Source organism: Cuculus canorus, chromosome 12 (assembly GCF_017976375.1).
Source record: "Cuculus canorus isolate bCucCan1 chromosome 12, bCucCan1.pri, whole genome shotgun sequence".
In the NCBI taxonomy this organism is placed as follows: domain Eukaryota; kingdom Metazoa; phylum Chordata; class Aves; order Cuculiformes; family Cuculidae; genus Cuculus; species Cuculus canorus.
This window is the reverse complement of record NC_071412.1, coordinates 11,896,323-11,908,761: the sequence shown is the minus strand read 5'-3', so window position 1 is coordinate 11,908,761 and position 12,439 is coordinate 11,896,323.

The following is a 12,439-nucleotide window of genomic DNA, read 5'->3' as shown; positions in this document are numbered from 1 at the left end:
CCAGTTATAACTGCGAAACCCAAATACTATTAAAAATAGCCCAAACACAGAAACCCAGATCTGAACTATTTGCTCTTTCAGGATGTCTAAGTCTAGGTCCAAATCTTGCTACTTAACAGTGACAGTACAAGTTCTTCAAGTGACTGGAGCCAGTTCCTTGGGGTCAGAAATATGTCATGTGCTTTAAGATAAACCAGGACTTATTTAATACAAACAATATATATTTTATTCCACTGGTTTGAATTTGGTTTTTTTTGGAGATATATATATATATATATATTTTATATATATCTATATATTTATTACTTTTTTTAAAAGCTGTGTCTGAAAAAGCAAACCCAAGCTTTGCTGAAGCATGTCAACTCTGAGATCAAGCATTCCTTATTCGTTATTTATGAAAGACTTTCCTGGCTGACTCTTAGAGTCCTCCTTATCAGTTTAATCATAATTCATTTATTATTGCTCACTGTAAAGTCTAGGAAATCAACCTCCAAGTACAACATGATTTAAAGAGCTTGTTTTATAATTCTGCTCTCGGCATCCTCTCACTACGCTTTCAGACGGCAGAGAAAACTCCTTGGACCTCAACAATGTTTAGAAAATTGTTTTGATTAGTAAAACTGTTATCCAGTCCTCTTGCTTGATCCCCAAGTTGATTGACTTAGAGATAAAGTTTAAGTCCTGAACTGTTCAGCAACTACAAGGTGTGCAATACAACCACCCCCAGAGGATTCAAGCATTTGACAAACTATTTCCAAATGGTGCTCCATAGTTAACCCTGCTTAAAACACAAGCCGCTCCAACAGGTGGAAGCAGTTTTCTACTGTGTATCTCCTCTCTCAGGTTGAGAAGGGAATCATTTGGATCACAAGCACCACAAAGTACAGTACGTTTCAGTGTTTAGAATTCAAAATACTGAGCTGAGCTGGTGTTTTTCATGGTAGTACAGGCCAAAGGGCAGGGGTATTTCTACAGGGAAAAAAAAATGCATTTCACCTGGTGTATGAGTGTTCCCTTACATAGCCAATCCAGGTGACAGAAAAGGATATGTTTGCATTTTGGATCTTCTACTCTTCCTTCATTAAATGTGCCAGATTACTCTTCCCCAGCAGGATAGTTCAGGACAGCTTTTGGAGAATTCAACAATTCTTGCCGACAATATTTTAGGTGAGTGACAACCAACGGCATAGCTTACCACATATACAGAGATCTACAATGAATATGCCCTGGGTTGTTGCTGAGCCTCAGCAGTTTGCAGAATCTATGAAGCAGCTCAGTGACTCAAGCCCACTTTTACTTGAAACAAATGAACTCACGATTTCAGTATTTCACAGCAGTGGAATAATGGCATTCCAGCCTTAGTTTGAAACCACAGACATATATAGGGTTAAAGCTGTTGCTAAATGTTATTTTAACATGGACACTATGTAGAAATTTTGGTGGTAAAGAAAGAAATTCTGCAGCTGACAAAAACTGTGAAAATAATACAGAGTTATCAAACATATCCATTTATGGCAGGAAATATCTTCTCTGATGTATCTTCTATACTTTCAGCAGCAGTGTACATACATATTAAAAAGGAATTTGCCTGAAAGCGTGTGATTAGATAACCCATCTCATATTTAATGTTAATTTATGAGCATTAGGCAAGTCCTTATGAAGCCTTTTTAAACCAATTCATTGCCATGGAGCTGATCATTTGTATCAGTCCTTGTACTCAGGTAGTAAAATTCCATAATTCACTTCACTTCACTAGATAACTCTCTTAGCAGAAGACTTCACTAGCACTCAATATATTATCATCAATACTGAGGAATACTATCATTTCTCACTAACAGGATTATTCATGATGAATGAAGATGCCCTGTATCTGCTACTGGTACCTTTGATGCTAAATAATCCTATTCTTTCTGAACATAAAGGCACGCGGCTGCTCAGAGGAACAGGTAGATTCAGCAGTTCTGTACTTTAGGCTCAGCTCTGCCACTCACTCTCCCCAGAGCTCCAGATGAATCTTTTAAAACTCCTAATATTTTGGTAGCCACTCAATGGCAAAGCAAAGCTTGACTTTGTTGCACCAAGAGCATCCACCAGTTTGTCCTCTTCTCTATCAAAGCTTTTTGGCAGTACCTGGGAAATGAGTCAATGTGAAGAGATGCAAGAGACCTGTATCTAGGAAGTTATGGGAACCCAAGAAACATGGAGCTGGGGCTACTGACACAGAGATCGCATTGCAAGAGTTATAGAAATACAGATAAACCCTTACAGCCTCAGTATCTGTATACAGCTACAAAGACAGCACAAATTCAGCCTCAGTCCAATCCTGCCCTTTCTTTTGGGTGGTATTTCCAGCCAACTTGTTCATGTGAGTCTGATTGGGATGTACGGTTCATTTTATAAATAATTTCAAAGTTTCTAAAATATTGGAGACTGTGAAAGGGCAAAGCATTACTAGCATTACAAGAGGGTCTGAAATACAAAAAGCAGATTTGGATTTACAGCTTAGATTTCTTCGCCAAAACTGGCGTCTGAACAGTCAGTTTAGTTTATTCTTCAGACAGGGGCTCGCTCTGACATTTAGATCTGGTTTGTGCTTTCAGATTCCAAATCCAGGCAAAGTCTTAGTCTCTTTAATATTTATTGCAAAAGTTCAGATCTGCTTCACCCTGTGGCACTGCAGTGCTGCTGTAGCACTGTGGCCAGCTGGCATTCCAGTCCCACAGACACATCTGTGCTTTCTCCTCATGTCCCCATTGTTGGTTTGAAGACTTAGACCAGACCCAGAAACTTTAAGGAACAAAGAAAGTCACCAGAATGCAAACGTTGATGTGAGGTTCAAAATGGCATTTGGTAAAAGGACATCTAGTGATGCTGATTCCAAGAATATACTATGGGTTTGTGAAGCCATGCATCACTCAATAAATATTCATATGTACTAGTTGTGAAAGAATCTACGTTACAGAATAGTCCTATAGGTGGGATATATCTAATCTAACATTAAGAGTCTCTTGGGAAACATCTCTTCATTTAGTGGGAAACAAGCAGGAAATGCTCATTCCTTTTCCGGTACTGTGCAGAGCTTGATTCCAATGAGGCATCAATTAGCATTTCTCTTGATGAGTATTTGACAAACTATTATTTAAACTATTTCTACTGCCAGGTCTTTGGGAAAATTACACTCAGTGCCAAACAGTCTGTTAGAATCTTGCCTAACAAGTCTGCACATTCCACACTTGAGAATTTAAGCAGATGCTTTACATGGCTAAGAGAAAGAGCTCCCTCCCAGCTTCCATGATGGAAATTCAGGTTGCTTTAATGACATCCAAGTTCCTTCCCAACAGACACATTTCCTACCAAATCATGGATAAAATACATCTTCTGCTCAGGCATTAAAATACGGAGAAAAAAATACGTCAGCTCAATGATGTCTTAATAAGGAAGGGTGAGAGAAAGAAAAGGTATGAATTAAGATCCACAAACATAAAAATAATTCTGCTTTTCGTGGCATATGTCTTCTGTATGTACAGCTCATAATGTCAGCTGTCATACAGCAGTAAAGTTTAGAGAAGTAAATATTCTATTATTGAAGGGATGTTTGAAGATTGAATGCAAATCATGCTAAATAAAATATTATAGTTGTCTAGGAGAGAAAGAGCAAGGATGCTGATACAGGTGAAGAGGAGGATTACAGTGGGAGTTCAGAGCATTCAAAGCTGGGTAAGTTCTTTTGGAGAAAACTGGTTACCCAGACCCCAGAATTCTCAATGTTTATGGTCAGTCTACAAAGTACTCTAGTGAACAAATAAATGAAATGTGAGAGAAACCACTTTTTTATGAGATTTCTGCCATTTGGGGCTGCAACCTTACAAAAAGCAAGTTTTGTGAGATACCAGGCAGAGGAAGACTATGGAAGAAAGGTCCTCTCTTTTTGATTTGAAGTGAAAGATGAAAGCCTAGGACAAATTCCCTTCAGGGACTGAAATTTCACTACCTTCTTGTTACACTTACAAAGCTGTTTCATTTTCAAAATAGAATAAAATAAAGTAAAATAAAATAAAACAAAATGAAGTAAAATAATGGTTGCTGATTACAAAGAAGCTTATAACTAAGGATCGAGGTTGTTAGGATTTACATAATACTTTCCAAGCCTTGATCTGTAATTTTTTTAAAAATTAAATAATAATAAATATATTCTTTAAAAAAATAAGTTAATAAATTACATGTACATCAAGAGACCTGTTTCCTCTGCAATGTCTGCCAATAACTTCAAGTAGTTTTATGGGTGACTCTGTTGGCTGTGAGTTCCCAAGTTAGGACAATAGCCTCAGAGCTTATAAAGTCACTTCCCATGTTCCCCTAGCTCTTCTGACCAATGTGCCACAGACAGCTACAACATTTTCCTTCTGTACCAAATTTCAGATGGGAACAGCAGTCATGTGTTCCTCTTCATATCAATTCTTGCTTATACCAGAAGGGAAATTAAACAAAAAGCATAAATAACCTAGAACAAACACAGCCGGACACAATTTGGAGCCTTCAGAGATTATGCCTCACTGTCATCATTCAGAAAGGAAGATATTATCAGGTTAGAAGTTTGCTTGAATTTTTATCTAAGCTAGTCAATCTTGTTAAATCCCCTCTTTCACAAAGCTAGATGGTTTTGAGTCTCCACTCCCAACACCACTGGAATAAATCTCTTCCTTTCTTCATTTCATCCTTTTGGTAAAGCAGTACTCTTGAACAAGCCAATGAACTGGGGAGTCAGACATGTGGGTTCCATCACTGTGTTAGCAGTAAGTGATATTTTTACTCGGTAAAAGTGATTTCACCCCTCTGTTCCAGTTTTCCCTTCTTCAGACTCATATCAACACCCACGTATCGTCTTTGGCCTAGAGGAACTAATGTTGTAGTCCCAAGGATATATCACGAAAGAAAACAATCCCTGCCCAAGGTCAACTTTTAGAAGGAAATATCTCACTTTCCCTACTGCTCTTTGCCACCCTGCCCCAACTTCAAGGGCAGGTTCTTCAAGGAGTTCCTGAAAACTTGGATATTTCTGTAGTAGGACAGAAAGAAGTCGTCCCTTCGGAGCTCCTTGTTCATACGTCAATAAATCTCACCCAAAACCCAATACCTGTGAGCAAAACCATTTACTTATCAGCTTGTAACCAAGCAGTCTGTAACAGGTCTTGAATTTTTACCTAAGGAAGGAGTTCAGCAGTTTTTTATCACGGAAAGATCTGGTTTTGGAATTCTTTTAATATTTTGAGAGTTTTTAACTTTATACTGAATACATTCTGCAGATCAATGTTTGTGTAAGAGTCTGGATACAATAAGTTGCGCTGATTTTCGTTTTCACATCAAGTATCAGCTCTGAATACTTCCTGCACTAATCGTGCCCGTTACACCAAACAAATACCCTTCAGTGGCATCAACAAAAATGTTGTTTCCTTTTGCTACAATAAATAAGAGTGATATCTAAAGCAGAGCAGTTTGAGAATCACTGGTAAAGCATGAAGATTATGGTAAGCGTATCGAGGTACTGCTGGCCCAGATTCCCTGTATAAATTAAGATTGTTTCCAGCTTTGCTAATGAACGGCTGTTACACTTTGCAGCTGGATGTTTCTGCTGCAACAAATTCTGAAGGAAATTTTGAGGTAGAAGAAGAGAAAGGGCAGGCACGGAGACCAAGAAAGTATAGTTATAGCAAGAGACCATCATTTGGACGATTCCTTTAAGAGTGAATTATATATGATAATGGCTTCATTGTCATCAAATAGAATACAATTAATTTTATTTTTTAGTATGTTATCAGCAAGCAAACCACCAGTATTAGCTAGATACCATCTGGGAGTGACAGTTTCCTTATTACAAAATATGTAAAAATATGGACTCCCTTAAGGAATCTGTTGCACTACATCTGCTCCGATTTTTGTTATATGCTAATGGATTTTAACCCAGCATATGAAGCATGTAAAAAAAAATAACAGAAAATTTTCAACTAAATTACTTGTTTCACATTTAAAGTGTCACAAAGACAGCGACAGCCACATATGCAGCCTTAGCTACAGGGGACTGGGAAGAAACAAAGAAGTAAGAAAGAGGCATTTGTTACCTGCTGTTTTGCTATCCAAGCCTCTCTCTCGAGAGGGATTCTAGCTGCCCACATAATTAAGGCCACTTGATATGTGAAGGAAGTATTGGGACTATACACAGCTAAATCTCCGATAAGCTTAGGTGATAACAAAAGATTGTGACTGCTGAAGCACAATTATCTGTCTTATTTCCCTCTGTTCATAATATTTTAAACAATCACAGTGATTAAAATGGGCTATTACAATTAAGAGACTATTCTCCAGGGGAGAGGGTTGGGTTTTCATAGTCTTCACACATTTCCTTAACTTCCTTTGCAACAATCAGATCTTGAGAATCAGCTGGAATGACAGACTATTCTGTCAGGTAACGAGGAGCTGTCTAGATTAGACTGAGAATATGCTGGATTAAAAATGCTTTCTGCTGAAATATTGGTGTCACCATTTTTGAAAGAATGACCCATTACCAGAGCTTGAAATAAATGACTCTGCTGCAGAAACAGGGCAGAGAAGGGCTGGTTTCTTTCTGCTCCCCCTCCTTCTTCCGCTCCCCCCCCCCCACCCCCGGTACAATTATGTAGCGCTGTAGCTTTAGGCTAACAGAATTTCTGCACTTGTAAAGCAGTTTGGTATGAATTGCTTTTCCATGGATCTGTGTCCCCAGGCACTGCAATGTGAAATATACCAGGCATTACTTTTTCATTAGCATCAACACAGGACGTTTCTATGCATTAAGCACTAAAAAATATTTCATGATCTGTTTACACTTCATATATATATTAATTAGAGCTGGGAAGTTTTTGACTGCATGTAGGATTTTGCGTAAGTTTTCTTTAAATAAAAGTAATGCACTGCCAGCTGTGGAGTTCCAGAGATTTTCCAGACTATTTGGAAAGACTATTTCTCCTATTGCTTGTGTGCATATATAAACATGCATATATAAATATATACAGACGTATATGGCCACACACATACACGCTCACACATACAAGATATTTTTATTTATGGGTGTAAAGATATAATTCACAATAAATCTATAAATTCAATATTTTCTAGAAAGAAATATTGCGTGATTGTACTTCAAATGTGTATGACTTAAATTAATGTCCACAGGAGGGAAAAGTACCTTACACCTTTAACAATCAGTATTTACATGCCCTATACAAGCTCTCTGCTGTGATAACTTGAAAGAACTTTATAATATAAATTAATTAAATTTCAAAACACACATAAGAGCATAGGTGTTCTTATACCCACTAACGAATCCAAAGGGTAGATTTGAGTGTAAAGAAGCTGAGTAACAGAACTAGGAAAGAACTCAAGTGTCTCCAAGGTCTATGTCCCCTTTTCTAACCACCAGTTCACATTGCTCCCAGACAAAGAAAGCATACCTTAATCAAGACAGATGTATGAATCAAAACAGAATACTCTCTCTTTTATCCTTGATGGCCTGAGTTCTAGATTTGCAGTTTCTAAAATTTTTATTCTGCTTATCACGGAAATACACAAATGAAAAATGCTATGGGTGGTCAGGAAATGATGATAGAAGCACTACTAATAATTTTTAAAATGGAAGATAAAAAGGGAAAAATGGAAATGCCAAAGATATTTCTGGATAATGTGGAATTTAAAGAATTTAACTAAAGTAAAACTCATTCTAAGATCTAATACAGCACGTTGTATTTTAGTGCTCCCTATTGTTACATGACTTAGTACCTGCAGATTCCAGTCTTACTCAAGTAGGTTAGACAGTTCAACCTAAATAAATCAATAAGTTTAGATACATAAGTGTCATAACAGGAAGTGATGGTTTATGGTAGATGTTTCTGGCTAGACATTACAGCTTGCCCCTCCTCACCAAAGAGGTGACTGCCGTCTCCCTGCAGAGAAAGTACAGCTGGTATGATGACAAGGGATGGATTTCTGCCGGGCCCAGGGTGCCGGAATGGCATCTGAGAACAGCAGTGGGATTTACTATTCTGGCTGGCAGGGAACATACAGCATTGCATGGCTGGCCCAAAGAAGGAGCCTCAAGCCGCTTCTTTTGAAGAGGGATGGAGGGGAAAAAGAAAGTAAGTAACTCACCCTGTTAATGGTATAATGAAAACAACCCTTCAGCGCCTCACTCCCCTGTGCATTCAGAGGGGAACAGACCCCTCTAGCAGTTGTTTCCACTCACATGGAAACACTACATAGTAAGTGGCAAAGCCTCCTTGCCTCCTTTGGTACTCACTGCAATAACAAATACTTGTGGTATGTTTCACTGCATTCACAATGCACCAAGACTATCTCAGCAAGATGCAAATGTACTTCCACAGGGTTGGGCGAGTGCACTGATCAAGGCGATTGTCTTCTTTCTAAAGGCAGACTCACCCAAGAAAAGCCCACCTTTAATATTTTATTTTGTTTCCTAATGTTTTGGACAAATGTGTCAGGGAAGCCAAAGATAAAACTCACACTATCTTTCAAAGGAAGCAATTCCTGATGGAAACCAGCAGGCTTTTGTCCAGACATCCCAACCCAACACCTTTTGCACGTTGATTTAGTCAAAACATGCTCTCAGAAAGCATAGCTGCATGCATTTTCAGCAAACCTTTTCAGACACATCTGGTTCTGAGCCAGTGTCACCCTTGATTTCTGTGTTGACATGGTCAAGAACACTGTGGTTTTCTGAATCAATAGTTGCTAGCATCGACTTTGCAGTGTGTTGATTTTGGATTTGAGCAGTAACTGCTGAGTGCTAGGTGTGAGAATTGGAGTTCATCATCTCAGATAGCTGCGGATTCTCCAATGGCATAGTCAGGTATGTGTTAGAAAAGGCCAAGGGGGACTTTATAATGGATCTCAATGAAGCCAGAGCCAGAGTATCATTCCATCTAACAAGATGTACAGAACAGTTTTAAGTGGTACTTAATGTTTTTCCACCTACAGTATTTGTTGTCACTAGGCGCTAAATAAAAACAACTTTCAGCCGAACTTTGTGAGCCAGCACAACTGAGTAGGACTTGCTGAGGGACCCACAGTTCAGGTTCATGGAGCTATAATTAAAATGCAGAAGACAGCTGCTCAGCTTTTAATATCTCACAAACAACTTGCATGCCTTTTCTCCTGACCTCCAGCAAAGCTTTTTTTCCCTCCTGATACTTAATCCACTTGTATTTAAGACTAACGACTGGCTATCTGGTTAAGGGCGGCTTTGCCATTGTAACTTTTTAAAGCAGTAGTGTGCTATTTTCCCAGCACTATTTCCTCCCTAGTAGTGGTGACTAAATGAGAGAGAAGCATACACCAACAAATGAGAAAAGTCTTGGCCAACTGATGTCCAAAGGTTAGAAAGAATAGTGTAAGAAATCCAGCTCCTTCCCACAGATTCCTGAAGAACCTGTATTTGCTGCACTTCCTACTCAAAAATAGAAGCCTTTTCATGGATAGTAACACAGCATAGCTCAATTCTGGTTACTAATAATTCACATGAGTTATCTGCCCAGTATCCCCATGAAGGTACTATGGTACTCAGTAATGGGGTGGGGGGGAGAGGAATTTGGGATCTAAATATTACTAGTACTGCTGGACCAAGCAAAAACAGGGCAAGCGTTACAGTCTAGGGAATGTAAGAGGGTCTGAGATGCTCTTTAACAAGTAGATCTGGAATGCCCAGTTGGGAGCAGAGCACCACATTTCCCATGCTATTTTGACTCTTGTGTACCCATGGTACTTGAGCTAACCATTAGCTTATACTTTCACTCCTGATATCAAAAATTCCTTTGCAGAGAGAAAAAGAAAGCTTTTTTCAATTGGCTTCTTTCCACATGTTATAGTGTCCTGGAGACTCTCAATTTCTTTCTTGTCATGCAAATTCCACATATCACTGAACCAAGAGTGAATATTCTGTGTAGTATAGTACTCGGTAAGTAGCCAAAAATGATTAATGAAGCCCATGTTTATTATACAAGATATCTAAAAAAACTGGATGTCTGTGACTCCCAGGCTCCCAAAGCACCTTATATATTCTCTCTTTTCACATCTTGGTATTCATACACTTGATACCTAATCACTGCATCACTCAGAATAGATGAGAACACTGCAATTCAAACCTGGCATTGACCTCAAAGTGTTTTTAAGGAGACACCAGTGAAGTAACTACTCGAAAGACAGACCACAGCAGAGGAAGAGCGAGAGGTCTGTTTCATGTCAATGTTTCAAATTACCCCAAGGAAAGGAACATGCATTTTCGCTTCTGGGAAGCTGGCTTTGGCAAGTAGGCAAAACAGTGCAAGAGATCTGATCTGATGTCAATATCAGATCAAAGAGGCTCATCAAGTCAGCTAGTGAGTGCGCTGGGAGCCCTGGGAATTGCTGCTGGATTCTCTCTTGCTTTGGTGCTTTGCAAATTCCTTAAACTTAGCAATATTAGCAAGGGCTGCTTTTTTCCTTGTCCTTGCAAATTAACAGATTGTTATTGGAGGTATTATTTTAGACTTTCCCTATCTTTGATTTCGCTCACATTAGCGGTCCCCCCATAGCCTTACTTTCTACCTGCAGTCCCTGTAGTTCAGGGACTTTGTTTTCTCCTCCCATTCCCTCCCTGAAGTTTGAGAACTGGTTGCTTAAGAACTATCAGTATCGATTCAAAGATTTAACACATAAACTTCAGTAACAGCAAAAGATTGGCAAGTTGGGCTTTAGAAATGCTAAGCAGCTTTTCTTTGCTTTTGAGAAGAGGTTGGAAAAAGAAACTGAAAGACTCACGTCAGTAACGCATTTAAGAACCGAGCAACCAACAGTTTAATTTATATATTTTAACAACTGAAATACTCATATCATTGTAATTTGAGACATAAAAGCAAATCATATTTTAGATGGCGGTGTATTATTTTTAAGACATACTGTCACAGAAACTGCTTTACACAAAACCCTTCACTATAAGCTTGGTTTTGTTTGTTCAAGAACAGGCATATCTGGATGTCTTGATATTTAAAAGACATGGGGATATGATCTCATTTTGCCGTAGATATATGGCATGAGATTCATGCAGGATAATTCAAAACAAGTGCTCCCAAACTCTCTCCTGGCTGTGGATCACAGCTTCAGGGATTCTGAATGGATCGCTAATTGGTGTCTGACAGGCAATCATGTACAGCAGCCACTCCACAACTCCCCACTTAGAGAAAAATAGGTAAGTGTACTGTGTATACACAGTTCCCTTATGGTACGAATACAAATGAGAAAAGGAAAACAAGTTGTGCTCAGAAGGAGCACTCAGGACCACTAGAAAGTGTCAAAAGTACTGAGTGAGAGCCACTGAATGCAGAATATTCATCTTAATATGTCAAATTGATACAGGCTTAGAGTGACAACATCTGAGGGGGAGGCTTAGGGGTCGAGGAAGTGTTCGTTCAGCTATTGAGTGCTCTAATAACCAACAAACTCTTTCCACTCATTTCAACAGCCCCCGTGCAGGCTCTGCAGTTATCGTCTATCTGTATAATGATTCTCAATCTACACAACAGTGTAGGATACCTTCCCCATCGGGCACAATTCTTGCAGATATATTACTACCTGAGTTTGGAAGTGACAACAGTATGAGCCTGCATCCTCTCTATAGGGCAGCGACATGCACAAATGGGACACTGTCAGTGAGTAGATCCCTACTGACAGCTACAGCAGTGGTGGCAGGCACTGATCCGCTCCTAATCCAGGCTCTGATGAGAAACAACAAGCATAGATGGCTTACAAGCCGTGGATGTTCCCACCCATTTTCTCTCCTTCCTTCTAACACATCCTTCTTCCATTCCTGCCTGCTCTTTATTTCTCACAATTCCACTCTGCACTTCTCCAAATCTCACTCCAGATCTGGTCTCCTGGGTCTACTCCTGCAAGGATTTCTCATGTCTCTACATGTGAACCTGCTTTCCCTCCTATTTTCCTACTGAATTCCAGCTTGTTTCCCTCCTTTTCTCATCTACTACCTCAACGACTAAAGGGTAGCAAAACTGACACAACAGAAAATAATGCTGCAATAGGAAATGACAGGTGACCTTTCACAATGCTGCCCACCTGCCTGTTGCAGCTTTGCCAAAATGAAGCTTTGCCAAAACCAAGAAGTATGAAACAATAAGGCAAATTTGTTTAAATATTCAATAATCCCATAGATATCCGTATAGCTACCCATACTAAAGTAAATCCTCAGTAGCTTCTCCCAATTCTGTGAAATTAACCTGTGTTTATAGGCAGTAAAAACAACACTAGATTCCTGCAGATTAATCTTAGCTTACAAAACAAACAGGACTCCGGGTGCTCTGAGGGATCTACGCTCAAACAATTGGGACCCTCCGATGACTGCAAA